Source organism: Microtus oregoni, unplaced genomic scaffold, assembly GCF_018167655.1.
Source record: "Microtus oregoni isolate MIOR12 unplaced genomic scaffold, Mior012 000049F_ref0000343, whole genome shotgun sequence".
In the NCBI taxonomy this organism is placed as follows: domain Eukaryota; kingdom Metazoa; phylum Chordata; class Mammalia; order Rodentia; family Cricetidae; genus Microtus; species Microtus oregoni.
Window position 1 is genome coordinate 5,720,627 of NW_024543223.1, and position 13,457 is coordinate 5,734,083.

The following is a 13,457-nucleotide window of genomic DNA, read 5'->3' on the forward strand; positions in this document are numbered from 1 at the left end:
AGGCAGAAGCAGGCAGATCTTTGAGATTCGAGGCCAGTCTGTTCTACAAGAGCTAGTTCCCCAGTTCTCTGCTGTGGGATGACTGCCCATCTGTCCTCTGTGCAGACCTGACTCCTCTGAACAGAACAGCCCAGACACTTCAAATCCCTACCTCATCCAGCACCCCTGTAGGCACTATGCTCTGCCTTGGGACCTCCTGTCCTTCCCAAGAGAGATGGGACTTAGGATGGCCCCTGAGCTATCTGCAGAGAGGACTCCCCAGATGACTCGGTGCAATGATATGTTATTCAACTTAGAGATCTGTCCACCCGGGCAGACATTCCCTTGGATGTCAGGAAGCCCCAAGAGTAAGGGTTATCTAGCCAGCAGCCACGACTTGCAGAGGCCATGGTGGAGGGAGGGTAGTCAGGAAAGAAGGAGTGGAGTAGGCAAGGGTACAGAACTGGAGAAGCTTGGAGAGCCAAACCACAAGCCAGGGGCCATCCTGAGTGTTTGGCCTGCCTGTGCTCTAACAGAGCCCGCTGTTGTTAAGTCAGCAGGGAAAAGACACTTTAGGTGGAAGATGTACCAGGGACAATACCTACTAGGGTCCCCAGTGCACCCACTGTAGATGGAGGCTGCTTGTTCATTTCCTGGGTGCCAACCCACCACGTGCTGGATAGATTTCTGTCAAGGTGACACAAGGGAGAGTCATTCTGGAAAGAGGAAACTTCAGCTGAGGAAATGTCTCTATACAACCGGCAAGTAGGCAAAGCCTATTGGTCATTTTCTTGATTATTGATGGACACAGGAGGACCCTCCCTGTGGGTGGTGCCATCCCTGGATAGGTGGTCCTGAAGTACATAAAAAATTAACTGAATAAGCCCTGGGGAGCAAGCCAGTAAGCGCCTTCCTCCGTGGTCTGTGTTTCAGTTCCTGCCTCCAAGTTTCTTGCTCCTGCCCTGACTCCCTCAGTGATGGGCTGTGATCAGGATATACAAACCACTAAGCCCTTTCTTCCCCAAGTTGCTTTGGGTCATGGGGTTTTATCATAAAAATAGAAATCAAACTAAGACGCATCTCCATGTCCAGCGTCTTGGGACCACTGAACTGGAGGATATGGCCTAATTGCTTTAGTACAGAACAGTCTTCAAAGATAGCCACCTATCCTCACCTCAAAGCTGGACCCAATCCCACCTGGGTGGAACTCGGTGAGCCTGTTAGTTCACCTAAAGTCTGTATCTCAAGGACTAGGGTGTGGTCTGGCTTAGCCTGCCATGCCATGTGGCTTGCCGGCTCCTCATTCCCTCTCAGGGGAAATGGGGCCCTCACAGCGACCTGAGAAAGGCACCATGCACACTCCCAGGGGTACCTAGCTGAATGTCTGGGAGTGATGCCTGTCCCCTCCTGAGCAGAGTTGGTCCTGTGGGCCCCCGTAGGCTGGCTATGGCTGCTGGATCTTTATGTCTCTCGCTAGAAGAAAATCCTCATTTGCCTGCATAGCAGGTGGTAGGAAGAGCTGGCTGTGTCCTGCAAGGTCACATCTTCCAAGATGCACAGGAAGGAGCCCTCATTTCCTATCAGTAGGTGAACTGGGTGAGGCAGTTATAGGGACAGATGGGCACGCCTAAAGAGGGTGGTGTCTGTGTTCTGGGTGGCGAATGACATTCCTTCCAGGAAACCCTGCCGTGGAGTCCTGAGCCTGCGTTGTCGTGTGATTTTATAAGACCTGAGATGACCCAAGTCCCAGAGGACAACAAGCATCTCTGAGGCTTCTTACAGCCATGCCTCTATTAGGTAGATGGCCTCATGGTCTTGACCCCAGCCTCATCCTTCCCTGCCTCCTTCCAAAGCCGCTGACTCTGCCTTCCCTCCGAGCCTCTCGGCAGTGAGTACTCCCATCCCCATGTGTTGGCCTCTGAGGGCTGCTCGGGGTCAGCCCTGCTCCCAGCTTGGGTCAGCTCTTCTGACCTTTCAGGTTCCCTGGATGTCCCTCAAAGGTGAAGAAAGCCCATAGGTCACCTTCACTCCATTTGGGCAAATTACATCGGTTGTGAATCCTTCCAGAAGCTAGGCTTGTCCTCCCAAAGCAGACAGAATTCTGGGGCGGGGAAATCCGTTCTCCTGTTTGTTAAAGGACTGAGTTGGACTGCCTGGTCCTGTCCCAATTGGGAAGCCTGTTCCCAGCACAAGGACACCTCTGACCAACGGAGTGGGGAGGTTGGTGTGTCACTGGGCACCCATGGCTGAACCAGGCTTCAGGAATGACAGAGGCCCCTCAAAGTGACATGTTGTGTGTATGCATGCACACATGTGTGAGTGTGGGTGCGGCTGTGCATGTGTGGCGGCCAGAGGTCAACTTTGGATGTCATTATTTAATTTTGTAAAAAGAGATTTACTTACCTTTATTAGTGTTGATGTTGTATTTGCATGTATGTCTGTGCAGCGTGTGCATGCTGGCGCCTGTGGAGGTCAGAAGAGGCATTGATCACAAGGCACTGGAGTTACAGATGGTTATGAGCAGCTTTGTAGGTGCTGGTAACCAAACCTGGGTCCTCTGCAAGAGTGACTAGCTGGTTTTCTTAACCACTCTTTCATCTCTCTGCAGCCTTGCCTTTGTTTTTGTTGTTGTAGAGACAAAGTCTCTCAGTATCCTGGTACTCACTGATTAGACTGAGTCAGCTGACCAGTGAGTACTGGGAATCCTCCTACTTTTGCTTCCTCAGTGTTGGGATTTCAAGTCATGTATATCTCATAAACGTCTCTATAGACTGTTGTATTAGCTAGGAAAGCTTTTGTTTATGTGTGCATCTGTGCAGGTACTCATGGAATCCAGAAGGGGGCATCGGAGCCCTTGGAGCTGGAGCAGTGGTTCTCAATCTGTGGGTCTGGACCCCAACCCCTTTAGGGATCACATATCAGAAATCCTGAGTTTTGGATATTTACATTAAGATCCACAACAGTAGCAAAATTACAGTTACAAAGTAAAAATGAAATAACTTTATGGTTGGGGGTCTCACAATATGAGGAACTGTATTAAAGGGTCGTAGCATTAGAAAGGTTGAGAAGCACCCAGATGGAGTTACAGGTGTTTGTAAAATACCACAATTGAACTCTGAACTCTGATCCTTTGTTAGAACAGTAAGCATTCTTAACCACTGAGCCATCCCTCTAGCCCCTGGAGGAATCCTTAAACTCTAAAAAAAAAGGAATTGTATAAATGAACACAGCACACACATATTGCTTGAATTAGACAAACAGCCATTTGTTGCATTGTTCCCTGGAACACTGGAGCATGATGCCATGACTTTGCTATCGTTCTCAGGAGTCCTGTTGGATTTGGGGTGGTGTCATGTGAAATGTAATTAGAGAATGACAATTTGCATTGGAATCTGAAAAGAATCAGAACTGACAAAGCTATCTTCAAGAAACTAAGCTGGCCACGGTGGCTCAGCTCACACCTCTATCACCACTGTTCCTGGCCCTCTTGTCTACCTTCCACACAGGATCAAAGTCAGCAACACAGACAGGTGCACGTGGTGGCCGTCGTTAGGGATGGGTGGTGGTGGAACAGCCATAAGTAAACTACTAGTTAGTACAAGGGTCTGGGTATTGGTCAAGAAGCATACATAGCTCACCCACTAATGCCAGGTCAACCTTGGCCAAATGTGTGTTTGGAAGGATGGAGAGTTTAACAGAGGAAGGATGGAGAGTTTAACAGAGGAAGGATGGAGAGTTTAACAGAGGAAGGATGGAGAGCTTAACAGAGAAAGGATGGAGAGCTTAACAGAGGAAGGATGGAGAGTTTAACAGAGGAAGGATGGAGAGCTTAACAGAGGAAGGATGGAGAGCTTAACAGAGAAAGGATGGAGAGCTTAACAGAGGAAGGATGGAGAGTTTAACAGAGGAAGGATGGAGAGCTTAACAGAGGAAGGATGGAGAGCTTAACAGAGGAAGGATGGAGAGTTTAACAGAGGAAGGATGGAGAGTTTAACAGAAGGCATAGTGATCCTCAGAGAAGCCAAGGCACATGCATGGAAGGGGCCTTCTTGTCCCTTGCTCGGTTGCGAAGGAGGAAGCCCAAGCATGAAGGAGAAAGAGGTGACCTGATCCCAGAGCCAGGACAAAGATTAATGCCTCAGTACAGCACAGACTAGAGTCAGTGCAGAGGGCTCAAAAAGAAGTAAGTAAAGGCATTTTGTATGAGCTGTGATACACTCTCGAAGGAAATATCTGCACTTTTGTCTGGAGCCTGAGGCACTGTCCACATCTCCATCTTATTGCTGTGGAGTAAGACGGCCAGAAATCCATACAGATGTCAACCCCACCTGTCACCTTAGATAAACTAGTTCTAAAACTTGGTTTGCACTGCTTGAACTCCAGACAGAAGAGTGTGTGACATTCTGGAGGACTCCTTTGCAGCCAGCCCTTTCCTGACTCCAGCCTGAACCAGCCACCCCTCAACCCTCCCTGAATTCCTGTCTGCTCACACAAGGCAGACTGAAGCTACTGGAGGACAGGACACCTCTTGATGCCAGGATGATAGAGTAACACAGAGTGGGTTGGCTGGCTGTAGAAATTTCCGCTCTTAAAACGTTCTAGACCGTCACAGCCACCTCAACTGTAGTCTTTCTCACTCTGCCCTCTCTAACCCCTTTGTCCCCTCCCCCTCTCTTCTTTGACTCCCTTTATCCACCCCCTCTGTTTTCCCAAACATAGCTGCCCCCAGTCTTGGGCATGATGTACTTTGCTGCTCTGTCCCAGTCCAGGCCCTTATTGCAGGAGGCTGTCCCCAAGTGTCTTAGCTATTTTTCCGGAGGCATCTGGTCACATCATACCTGAGCTCAGACAGCTCCTTTATACAAACGGTGACCAGGCCCAGTGAGTGGTGCTACCCACATTTAGTGCCGGTCTTCCCACCTCAACCGAATCTAGGGAATTTCTCTGTACAGGTACACCCAGAGATGAAATAACCCTTCATAGGTTGTCACAAAAAGTTGACAATTAGCACCTACCATCACACTAATCAAACCCATGCCTGAGGATAATTTCTCTTCTCTCAGAATGGGCTGGATCAAGAGGCCACAGTGCCTGGGCAAGCAGATCACCTGTTGATTGGCGGAGTATGAGGCTCTGTCTGGACTCCCGTGTGCTGAGAGGCGGCTCCCCAAGGTGTGCCAGACTGAACTGTCTGTGGAAGCTGTTTTGGTAGTAAGGAGTTTGTGAATTTTGTGCAGTTCAACTGGTATCTAGTGGAGGTCACCGCTGGCTGGATTGGATCCTGCAGTGACTATGTGTGTAGAAGAGGTTCCTGGTCAGTGTATTTATACCGGGAGAAGGATGCTGGCTCCAGCCCTGGTAGCCCTGCCCTGTGGGGCAGAGGGGAAATCCTGGAGGGGAGGAGAGGCAGGTGGTGAGATAGAAGGGAACCCGAGATGCTGTAGGGATACTTTCCAGAAGAATCCTCTAAGGCGTGCGCGGATTTTGAAAGACGTGGATAAATGGGGATGATAGGTGGGGAGGGGTCATGCCTGGCGAGAGATTGCAAAACCCAAAGCTCTGAAGGAAAGGGACGAGACTAACATTGGGCTCTTAAAGTGCGGCAGAGAAACGGACCTGCTTGGCACAACTCCTAAAGGGAGGACCCAAATTCACTTTCCTTCCGCTCTTAATGATACCGACACGCTTGGAAATGTTTGCTGAGTGATTAGAAGACGGACAAGACTTTTGAGGATCGAAATACGGATGACAAGAGATCTTGCTCCTTGAGCCTGTTTCCTTTTCTGCCAAACAGGTCGGTCTCTGGCTCTCAGCTTTAGAAACCAGAATTCTAGGTTTGGGATGAGCACTGGACGCAGCTGAGTCGAGTCCACGTGGGCGCTGAGCCCAGCGGCTAAATCAGGTCAGCGAAGGGTCCCGGACGCTGGCCCCGACCCGCGGCCCCGCCCAACCTCTCTTTGTTCCTCCAGGCCCCGCCCCCTCTGCGTAGCTCCCTCTCCATTGGCTAGAGGGCGGTTCCTGAGGCTATGGGGGGCGGGACTCTGGTGAAGGGCGGGGCCTGTCGCGCTTGCGCAGAGTCCTCCGGCCACAGCTCAACACCGGCTGTCTCTGCGCCGGGCCCTGAAAGGGAGGCGAGCACTGAGCAGCGCAGGGCCCCGCCCCGGGCTCCATTGTTGAGGCAGCTGTCTCTCCGCGGGCTGCGCTCCTCTCGGACGCCCTGAGTGCACGAGCCACTAGATCCTGAGGTGAGGCGGCGGCGGCTTTGAACCCAAAAGGGTCCAGGTGTCCCACGATGTCCCCCGGCAAGGTCTTCAGGCAGGGTATCCAGGCCGGGCAGGGTCTCCAGATAGGACCGGGCAGGGTAGGGTCCCCGAGGTTCTTCAGGGTGCTAGACAGGGCTGACAATGGACTCCTGACAGGGCAGAGTCTCCCCGGAGAGAGCAGGGTCCCTATAGAGGACTAGATAGGGTCTCCGGGGCTAAGTAGGGTCACTGTGTGAGTCCCCAAGGCTAGGTAGGGTCCCCGAGGCTCTGCAAGATTCTCAGACAAGGTTGGAGAGAGTTGGCGGGCAGGAGTGGTTTTCCAGGGATTGGGCATAGATCCTGGCATCGGATAGCCAAAGGGCAGACCACGTCTTTGGACTTTCTGGGGCAGTCGCTAGACTGGACTGTGGTCCCTGGCTCGGCAGTCGACCGAAGCGGGTCAGACCGAAGCGCTGCAGGGATTGTGGCTGCCGCCTTGTGCTTTGGAGGGACGGGGACCCCGAAGGGACCAGCGCAGATGGACCCGAGCATTCGCGAGTCCGTGCGCCCTGGTATTGTCTCGCTGCCGGGTGGCACCAGGGCTCTGCGCCTCCAGGTCCTGGTCACCCTACGAGTGGGCTCTTTTGGCCCTTCCTCTTATCTGTAACTGGTTGACTGTCACTGAGAGGGACTTGGGAGGAACCCTTGTGTGAGGCCTTTCCTTCCTAGTCCCCTATGTGGTGGGTGGCTCCGGAGGTAACTGCGTGGACTTTGTGTGTGGGGAAGCTCGCGGGTGGAAAGGCTGTTTCTGTCCTGTATTGATACTACTGAGTTCGTGTGTTACTGAGGGTGACAGCGTGGACATGCACGCGTGGGATTCTGGTCCCCCCCGCTAGTGTGTGTGGGTCTTTCCTGTGTCCCATGGCTTGTCAACCCAGGCTTTGCCAGTCCCAGCCCCCGCTTTGGGTGCACATTGGACACTGGTGTTTCGGTGATGTGAGCCAAGCCTTGTGCGTGCTGGGCGCAGTTGGCCTGAAGAGGACCACTGCCACCCGTTCTTCAATGTATTGGTATTGTCCTTGCCCAGTGAGCTGAAGCGCCGTGGGGAGGGGGGTGAGGAAGGGAGGGAGGAAGGAACACGCTGCGCGTGCTCCCAAAGTAGCCTGCCCACGATCCGATCCGTGCCCTTCACCCTGCTGGTCCCTGGGGAGCATGGGGCTGTCACTGTGCTGGGAGCTGCAGTTCAGCCATGGAGTTTCTTACCCAGGAGCCGTGCTGATTGGAGGGACGGAAGCCTTTTTTGCCCTCTGTTTCTTGATTTCTTCCGTTGGAAAAAAAAAAAATCTGGAAAGCCAGAGTTGACTTTGTAGCTCCCAGCCAGCGCCTGGCAAGTGGAGGAAACTCTCCCAAGAACTTGGCGGGCTGCAGAGTGCATTTGAATCAAGAAAATCCACACCCAGGGAACCAAGCCAAAGCAGTTACAGTTGGAGATCAGATTTATGAAGGCAGCCCTGGGGTGAGGTCTAGGGAGGGGACCTGATGATGCTGCCCCTCGGGCTGGGCTCTCCTCAGTTACTAACTGAAGTGGAAGCCATTCATTGGTTACCGATGGATCCTTTTAAAATTCACTTGTCATATCTCAGGGATGATGATGATGATGGTGGTGGTGGTGGTGGTGGTGGTGGTGGTGTGTGTGTGTGTGTTGAAATCAGGATAGTGGTTTTCTGGAGAGGAGAGGAGAGGAGAGGAGAGGAGAGGAGAGGAGAGGAGGGGAGGGGAGGGAAGGGGAGGGGAGGGGAGGGGAGGGGAGGGGAGGAGAGGAGAGGAGAGGGCAGGCGGCAGTTGGAGCAAGGAGTTTCAATAAGCAACATGCAATTTGTTCTAAAAGATAGCCCATGTCTAATAGCAGGGATGCAAAGAAAACCAAGCTTCTAGCCATCGTGGCCTCGTTATAAATCCACACTTAGTCTCTGGCCTTCCAGCAGCTCACCTCTGGGTGCTTAGCTCTTGCCAACCTTTGTCTCTCAGTACTTTCTCCCAGAGACCTCCTGAATTAGTTGTGTCCTTCAGGACCTACCCTGTGAATTAAAGGGACATTGTGAGTTTGGGCCAAACGTGGTTACCTGACATAGCTTGAAAAATGCTGTGATAGACACAGACCCATTCTGAGCCCGGAGCAGGCAGGAGGTAGGGTAAATGAGAGGTCCTTTGTCTACACCACAAATCCAGGTATTTTCATGTTGTTTTAAAGCTACAAAGCCTTGACTCTCCAAAGCCATTTAATTTTTTTTTTTCCTGCCTGACTGGGGTGTTTTATGGTGTAGAGTACTTGAACAGAGTTTATTGAGTCTAATTTTGGCCCTGAAGTTGATTAACTGTCTGTTCCTGGGTAGTTTCTTCTCTGTGTTTTAGCCTTCTCACCTTTGAGGGTCTTAAACTAGACAATTTTAAAGAACATTCTTGGCCCTTAAACCCTTCATTCTTCTAACCAAATATAGCAGAGGGAAGTTGGCCTGTGGCAAAGGTATAAATACAGAAGATATTTGAAAAATGTAGTCTAAAGAACAAGTTACTTCCTTGCTTCTCAGTTTTTTGTTTTTTTAAACAAAGGCTGCTCAAGGGCCAAGGGAAGGCTCAGAGTCAGGGGTACTGGCTGCTTTGCAAAGGATCTAGGTTTGAGTTCTTACACCCATACGGTCTAGATCTAGGGTATCCAACACTGTCTCTGGCCTCCATGGGCACTGCGTACATGTGGTGCACACACACATGGAGGCAAAACACCCATAAACATTAAGTAACAATTTTTTTTAAAATGTTGGGTGTCTGTGATGGGAGCTTGCACTTTTAGGTGTTGTCTTGCATACTTTTTTAAAAATTAAAATTAAATTTTTGACCTTTTTGAAGATTTACACCTCCCTCTATATGTGTGTATGTGTGTGCACACGCTGGAATGGTGTCAGAGGTCAGAAGAGGGTGTCAGATCCCTGGTTCTGGGGTTGCAAGCCAATGTGAGCCTCCTGATGTGGGTGCTGGGAACCAATCCCCTGCAAGAGCAGCCAGCACTGTTGACCATGAGCTGCCCCTCAGTCATCATACCACTCTTATCCCCAAGGCATCACTCCAGCCCTTTGCAAGCCCTTTATAATTGTGTTTTGTTTGCATCCTCATTGTATCATATTTCCCCCTTAATGAAGTCGTTGGGTGTGGATCTGTTTTCAAGAGCATCTGCTGGTCTGTTGTCACACGAAGCCTGCCAACTGTGTGCATATCCAGGTCCCAGTTTATAGCTGAGATTTTATCTGGGAGACTCTGAAGCAAATGGAACTTTGAGAGTTCTATCTTGGGCTCTGTCTAAACGTTGAAAGTCTTATTTGATCTTATTTGCATGTAAAAAAAGAGTCACCAGACATTTAGGGTTAGGAAGAGAAGTTCCGGAGGAGAAACCAACCCTTCAATGCTAGTTTGTGTGCCTATGTGGTGAGGTGAGAATTCGCTGTGTAGTGCCTAGTGTCTGTCTATAGGAAGGACACAGTTCTCTCAGCTACTTCAATAATGACAGGGATTGAAAGTAATGATGGCAATTCCACCCACGGGTGATGCTCACTGCAACACTGCAACACCTCACTGCAACATTTACTCAGGATATATCCCCCTTTCAGCTTGAATCTCTTTTGTCTCCTCAGTACTCCACATGACTTGCTGTGCAGGGGAAGTCTACTTTATAAGGCGTCTTTAAAGTCTGCTGGATTTTCTCTGCGGTTTTCTTTCTTTCTTTTTAAATATTTAACTTGACCCTAGCCCCCTCAGGCTCACTGTGATGAGTACTTTTCGTTTGTAGCCACGTTGATTTCTGTCCAGATGGAGCGACAGGGCTCTCTGTGGAGAGACTGCACAGGGGCAGAGTTAGATTTGGACAGTCTCAGTATGGTCCTCTTGCCCATGTTCACCCATCACCAAACACATCATGTTGGTTAGGGACCATCTGTCCCCACAGTGTCTGGGATAGTTCTGGGTCTGCCAGGAGGGTTTAAACCATGATGTCACTTCCCCTTTTTCTGGAGTTTGATACCTCTGTGATCCGTAACAGTGGAGGAGTGACTTTTCTCAGACTGTATGTCTAGGTCTGTGCTGTCTCTACCACCCAGGGTTTCCTGGGTTACCTTTTCCATCATTAGGTTCCTGTGTCTGTTATTGCAGTTGGTCCCAGAACCTTCCTGTGTGTTGACAGGATGTAGATGTCAGTGGCATTAAGGATAGCTTCCTGTCGTTCTCCAGGAGGGGACCTGAGTTATATTTCAGCCCTAACAAGGCTTTTTAAGTCAGGTTCTCTCAGCTTCAGTTCCTTAATCTGTGCAAGCGCATTAGGTCTTAGCAATAGCTTAAAAACAAGCAACCAACCAACAAAAACAAGGAGATTGTTTGGAAGATCCACTGCAACTACAAGATAGAGGATTTTTTTTTTTAAGTTTTAAAATACTATGTTGCCAAAGTTATAAGAGAATGCTGCATCAAGGCTCGAGTTCCTCTGCTTTTCTATAGACAAGCAGTGTCCAGGATATGGTGTCAGGAAACTTTCCTTAGCACTGTTTTAAATCCTGAATCATGGGTACCATTTGAGAGACATTTTGGGGAAATCATCAAGTTCTAATTGCAGTTTGGTTATGTGGTTCATGTGAAAACAAGTGTGTGTGTGTGTGTGTGTGTGTGTGTGTGTGAGAGAGAGAGAGAGAGAGAGAGAGAGAGAGAGACAGATAGACAGAGATAGAGAGAGAGACTGAGAGAGACTGAACTTTTGATGGTTTCTGTAATAGTTCAGGGCCACAAGCACATTCCTTTTTGTTTTTGTTTACTTGACACAGGGTTTCTCTGTGTAGCCCTTGCTGTCCTGGAACTCACTCTGTAGAACAGGCTGGTCTTGAACTCAGAGATCCACCTGCCTCTGCCTCCCGAGTGCCACCACCACCCGGTTTACAAGCTGCTCCTTTTAATGACTGATTTTTTTCTTGATGTTTTGGCTCCTAAGGGACCTTCATGGAGACTGGGGAAGGCAAAGGTCAAGGCAGTCAGAGGCCAAGGCCAGGAAAGCAGCCACTTGTTACAACTCAGTGTCCCACTAGTGAGGAGCAAGTGTCAGGCTGGGTCCAGCTCTTGTAACACGAGGTTTGATTGGGCCATTCTCTCCCCAAGACTTCTTGGAAGGTGTACAGTGTCCCAGTCCCAGCTGTCAGCTTGTCCACATTTCTTCACCAGCTTCTAATGAATACTTTTGTTGCTCTAGTGTTCTAACAGGAGAACAGAGAGGCTCGCAAACTCAGCAGTGGGCTTCAAAGAATTTCTGTCCAAAATGCGAATGCTAGCATGCACTGTCCTATGAGGCATCGACAGACACACAGAATTTCTGTGGTGTGGGGAGGCACAGTGCTGTGGCTCAGCACTGTGACCAGTGACTCAGACAGGAAGAAGCAGGCCCAGTCCAGCAGGAGAGCAGACTTGTGCTCCAGCTGAGCACAGCCATTCTTTCCTATGGGGGTTGATGCTTCAATTTCCCGGGAACACTGGTATTGCTGGACTTGCAGGGTAAAGGAAAGGCAGTGCATTCTGGGAAACTTAAAGGTTGTAGTGTCCTAGGCAAATCAGAATTCCAGAAATTGGTGACTGTAAGGAAGGCCAAGATTTGTTGTTTTGGGTGGAATGTGGCCATCCCTGCCTTTTGTGGTGTGTGTGTGCACATGACACATATGTGTGTGCGTGCGTGTGTGTGTGTGTGCGTGTGTGTGTGTGTGTGTCACTGAAACTGAACCCAGGAGGTTGGGCTTGCTAGGCAAGTTCTTTGCTATTACGTGAAATCCTAGCCCCCAGCCCTGCCTCTAGCTTTAAGGAAGTCACTGAACGCCACACTGCTGGCTACTCTAGTTCTCTCACAGCTGATGTTCTTTTTTAGTTTCCTATTGCTGCTCTGACGGCCACAAAGTTAACCGCATCAACGAACACACACTCCATCTCACACTGTTCCCGAGCGCAAACTGTCAGGGTAGCGATGCTCAGCTCTAGAAGAGAGTTGCTTCCCGGCTCAATGTGTCATTGGCCATTAAACGTTTCTTACAGCCATAGGTGTATGTTTCCATTTCCCCATCAGTCAGACCATCATTCACTCTGAAAAGCTCTCTCTTCCTCCCTTCCTCCCTTCCTCCCTCCCTCCCCTCCCCTCCTTCCCTCCCTCCCTCCCTTCCTTCCTTCCTTCCTTCTTTCCTCCCTCCCTCTCTCCCTCCCTCCCTTCCTTCCTCCCTTCCTTTGCCACATGTGACCCTCAGATCAGACTGTGGCCTCCTGTCAAAGATGTGTGATATCCCTTATGCATATTGTTCTTCTACCCAGAGAAACTTCCAATGTTGATCTGAAGGCTGATGTGTTGAGATTGACCACCTAGATTACACAGGGAGAGTCAGTTTGTTATGTATTGTGACAGCCACAGGTTCTAGGGTTTGGGCATGGGTGTTTATGGTGGTTCTTCATTCTGCCCACTGAAGTCACCTGGTCCTCTGACTGCAGCATCCTGTGAGGTTACTTTGTTACTGTCCATTCACAGACGTGTAAACTGAGGCACCAACACTTTAAACAAATTGTCAGGGACACAGAGATTCCGTTGTGTTTGTACATATGAATGTGTGTGTAGTGTGTGTGCGCATGTGCACACGTGCTGGAATATGAAAGCCAGAGGACAACATTCAGGAGTAGGTTTGCCCTTTCCGTGCTAGGATCTGAGGACCAAACTCAGGCTGTCAGGCTTTTGTAGCAAACCCTTTTACCCTGGAGGCAGAGCAGGATGTCATGTTCCAGGCCTGCCTGGGCTACATTGAGAGTTTCAGGCCAGGTTGCATGGGGAGAAACCCTGTTTCGAAAACAAAGGCATATTGTTCTGACTTTCTGTGGAGGTTTACAGTATCAGAGACAGATCAGCCATCTACAGCTCGGGTTTGTTTTGGAGCACCGATGTGGCCTGCTGAGCTTAGAGTTTTGCCAAGAAGTCCTTAGAGAGATTCTGTTGGTGGAAGAAACACCCAGGTGGGGAATTTGGGACCTTGCCTTCCCGAGGGTTAGAGGGAGGACCCCTTCTTTCTGGAATGAACTCAGCCTAGCCATCTCAGCTGTCAGTCACGCTTTAAGGGTCGGTACATCCACTGTTTCAAGACGCAAGGGAAGCCCAGTAGATAATGCCTGGGTCTCCTTAATGGGGAG

At 50.0% G+C, this 13,457-nt stretch overlaps 1 protein-coding gene across 1 annotated transcript in view; it reads left to right on the forward strand.

The window, feature by feature from the left end:
* Positions 1–6,901: 6,901 nt before the first annotated feature.
* The window catches only part of Afap1 (actin filament associated protein 1), a 116,408-nt gene continuing 109,852 nt past the window's right edge, over positions 6,902–13,457 (forward strand). Inside the window, exon 1 of the mRNA XM_041636568.1 lies at positions 6,902–6,977. The gene's annotated coding sequence lies outside the window, so the exon portion shown is untranslated. The remainder of the gene's footprint in view (positions 6,978–13,457) is intronic.